Source organism: Microcaecilia unicolor, chromosome 12 (genome assembly GCF_901765095.1).
Source record: "Microcaecilia unicolor chromosome 12, aMicUni1.1, whole genome shotgun sequence".
Lineage (NCBI taxonomy): Eukaryota > Metazoa > Chordata > Amphibia > Gymnophiona > Siphonopidae > Microcaecilia > Microcaecilia unicolor.
This window is the reverse complement of record NC_044042.1, coordinates 8,855,574-8,860,057: the sequence shown is the minus strand read 5'-3', so window position 1 is coordinate 8,860,057 and position 4,484 is coordinate 8,855,574.

The following is a 4,484-nucleotide window of genomic DNA, read 5'->3' as shown; positions in this document are numbered from 1 at the left end:
GTCAATTAAAAGAAACGGACAGGTTTCACTATATAATGGAGCTTTCTACAGACGAATTCAAGGACACCACTACGAAGTGCAGATTGCACATTCTGGAAATGTCTTTTGCATAGAGAACCTTTTTATACTAGAAAAATAAGGCAGGCGATGGTCATATTGCCATCTCCACTTAGATGAACTATTAAATATTCCCACTGGCACTACCTGGTTCCTTTGAATGGGCATCTTTTGATGGACTAGGTCATTCAGTTATTTTCAATAACTAGTTATGATATTATAGTTGTGTTGTAGTGGTGATGGGTCGGGAGTAGTCGTTGACCATTAAGCCTCTCCCTGGTTGGTTAGTGTATGATAAACACATTTCTCATAAATTACTGTATTCTGCTCAAGAGTAAGAAAACAAGAAGGGAATGTATTCAGAATTATGTATCACAAAAAGATGAAAATGTATTTGAATGATGGAAGTAGCAAAATGATATATTTATTCATCAGCATACATCATGATCAACCTTCTTACCACTAATGAATAAGCATAACCACTTCAATCTCTATGTCGAATATGGTCTCTCCATAGTCGATGACCTAAAGAATGATACAACCCAATTTCGTACTCAGAAACGTTCATGTATTACTATAATTTATTCTTCCAATTTCTTACTCGGGAACTTTCATGTATTACCATAATTTAGTCTTCCTTATCATATATATGCACATGATATATATCTATACCATGATCTGTTCACGTATGTTATGTTACATGTATGTTACCATGTATGTATGCAACTTAACACATTACCATTTGTAATTCTGTTACCCGGAAATGGCAACCGCCATTACAGCAAATGTAAGCCACATTGAGCCTGCAAATTGTTGGGAAAATGTGGGATACAAATTCTACAAATAAATAAAAAAGTAAATAAATGTTGCTCATGATGTTGGTTCATATTACCATTGGGCTCATTTTCGAAAGAGAAGGACGTCCATCTTTCGACATAAATCGGAAGATGGACGTCCTTCTCCCAGGGACGTCCAAATCAGTATAATCAAAACCCGATTTTGGACATCTCCAACTGCAGTCCGTCGCAAGGACGGCCAAAGTTCAAGGGGGCATGTTGGAGGCGTAGCGAAGGCAGGTCTTGGGCATGCCTAACACTTGGACATCCTTGACCCACAATTGAAAAAACCAAGGACGTCCCTGACGAACACTTGGATGTTTTCACCCAGACATGTTTTTATTACGACTAAGGCACAAAAATGTGCCTGAAATGATCAGATGACCACCGGAGGGAATCGGGGATAACCTCCCATTACTCCCCCAGTGTTCACTAACCCCCTCCCACCCTCAATAAACATCTTTAAAAATATGTCGTGCCAGCCTCAGATGTCATACTCAGGTCCATGAGAGTGCATGCAGATCCCTGGAGCAGTTTTAGTGGGTGCAGTGCACTTCAGACAGGCGGACCCAGCCCCATCCCCCCCTAGCTGTTACGTTTGTGGAGGAAACAGCGAGCCCTGCCAAACCCACCAGAAACCCACTGTACCCACATCTAGGTGCCCCCTTCACCCGTAAGGGTTATGGTAGTGGTGTATAGTTGTGGGTAGTGGGTTTTTTTGGGGGGGTTGGGGGGCTCAGCACACAAGGTAAGGGAGCTAAGTACCTGGGAGCATTTTATGAAGTCCACTGCAGTGCCCCCTAGGGTGCCCGGTTGCTGTCCTGGCATATCAGGGGGACCAGTGCACTACAAATGCTGGCTCCTCCCATGACCAAATGGCTTGCATTTGGCCATTTTTGACATGGACGTCTTTGGTTTCGAAAATCGCCGAAAGTCAGAAACGTCCATGTCTTTGGACGTCCAAATCTAGGGACGGCCAAATTTAAGGCTTTGGATGTCTCTGACGGTATTTTCCAAACAAAAGATGGACGTCCATCTTGTTTCAAAAATACGGGTTTCCCCACCCCTGGATTTTGCCGTTTTGCAAAGACGTCCAAATCGCAACTTGGACGTCCCTTTCAAAAATGCCCCTCGATGTCTGTCATGGTATGAGCAATTGAACAATATACTGTGTACTGTAGCAGGTAAAATGCCTCCCCCTGCAAAAAAAATGGCCACTCAGTATGATAACTCTTACCGCGTGGCCATGCAGCCAGAAGCACCTACCACCACCCTTTGAGGTGGCGGTAAGGACTCCCATGGTAACCTGCTGGTAACTGGGCAGCACGCGGCAATACCCGATTACTGCCGGGTTAGCGCTGCGCTGGAGAAAAAAACCCAAAATTTCCTGGACTGCCGGAAATGGCGCATGCTCCAGCCGGAACTACCGCCGACGGCCACTTAGGGCTGACGGTTTTCCATTTTAGCGTGAGGTAAGCCCGTATTGGACTTACCACTGTTTTGTAAAAGACCCCCTTAGTGAATTCCTTCAAAAAGGCAGTAAATAAATCCTAATAATAAGTAAATAAATGTAACAACCTGTTCTATTATCATTAACTTTACCCTTTTAACATTCTCCGCTGTTAACTGCAAACTGTTGCTCTACGCTGCCATCTGCTGTGTCTGGATGGGAGTGCATGAGCTAGCTTGAAACAGGCTTAATTCAAGTCACTTTAAACCACACAATATTTATTTATTTATTTATTTATTTCATTTGTCTCCCACATTTTCCCACCTATTTGCAGGCTCTATGTGGCTTACAAAGACCTGTTGTGGCATCGCCATTACAGGATAATGTATTCATTTGGTGTTACAAAGAACTCAAGGAAAACAAGAGGATTTGATCAAGCAGTTGTAGAGAGATACATTCTGACTAAAGTTGGAAAGGTGTTGTGTTATAGTTAGCTCAGGGGCGTAGCCACGGGTGGGCCTGGACGGGCCCAGGCCCACCCACTTTCCCTCCAGACCCGCCCCAACATCGTCGTACCAAGGGGGGGGTGATCCGCCCCGCCGGCGTCGCAGCTCCGTCGAGGAGCAGACCACCCGGAACCCAACCTTAAAAGACGAATCGGACGGTGAAGCGCCTCGCGTTAGCTGCTCTCTCTACCCTGCTCTGCGCTGCTACAACTGTAAAGCGATTTGCTCATCGGCCCTTCCTTCACCATGTCCCGTCCTCTGATGTAACTTCCTATTTCCGCGAGGGGGGGACACGGTGAAGGAAGGGCCGACGAGCAAATCGCTTACAGCTGCAGGCAGAGCAGGGCAGACAGAGCAGCAGACGCGAGGCGCTTAAGATGGAGCATTAGCAGCAGTGGGGTGTCAGAGGGAGGGGAAGGGAAAGAGGTCAGATGCTGGAAGGAAAGGGGAAGATGGCAGAGGGGACAGGAGCTGGATGGGAGGGACAGAGTGAGAAAGGGAAGGGACACGTGCTGGTTGGAAGGAGGAAGAGAGGGGCTGGATGGGATCCTGAAAGAAAGAGTCAGAAAGAAGGGGAGGAGGAAGATTTGGAAGAGACAGTTACTGAATGAAGAGTGGGAAGGGACAGGTGCTGGTTGGAAGGGAGAGAGCTACTGGGACATGGGAGGGAGAGGAAGAAGGGACTGGAGGGAAGGGAGAAAGCTGCTGGGACATGGGAGGGAGAGGAAGAAGGGACTGGCTGGAAGGGAGAGAGCTACTGGACATGGGAGGGAGAGGAGGAAGGGGCTGGAGAGCTGCTGGACAAGGGAAGAAGAGGAAGAAGGGACTAGAGGGGAGAGAGCTGCTGGACATGGGAGAATAGGGAGAGAAAGAGGGGAGATGCCAAAACTGGCAGTCTGGCTACGCCACTGAGTTAGCTATGGGATCTCGTGGTAGGCTTTGTCAAAGAGGTAAGTCTTCAGAGATTTACGGAAGTTGGTTAATTCGTTGATCGTTCTCAGGTGAGTTGGAAGTGCATTCCACAGCTGTGCGCCCATATAAGAAAAGCTGGTCGAATGCGTTAATTTGTATTTTAATCCTTTACAGCTGGGGAAGTGTAGGTTGAGAAAGGTGCGGGAAGATTTTTTAGCGTTTCTGGGTGGTAGGTCCACTAGGTCTAGCATGCAGGTCAGGGCATCTCCATAAATGATTTTATGAACAATCGTGCAGATCTTGAACGCGGTGCGTTCTTTAATTGGGAGCCAGTGCAGTCTCTTTCTCAGGGGTTTTGCACTTTCATATGTTGTTTTCCCAAATATGAGTCTAGCTGCTGTATTCTGGGCTGTTTGAAGTCTTTTGATGGTCTGTTCTTTACAGCTAACGTAGAGTGCATTGCAATAGTCCAGGTGACTTAATACCATTGACTGTACCAGGTTCCAAAAAATGGCCTTAGAAAGGTTATTTTTTTTAAAGCCAAGATCTCTCTGAAGGTCTTCAGTGAACATATGTTACTGTAATTTTCCTAGAACCTTTTATGTTAGGAAGAACTATTTGAGTATTTTCAAGTAGCATCAACGTTAAGAAAACAAATTGTTTCTTGTCTGTCACCTATTCGGCTAGTTAAAGGACAATACCCACAGGGATCAGGCTTCTTGG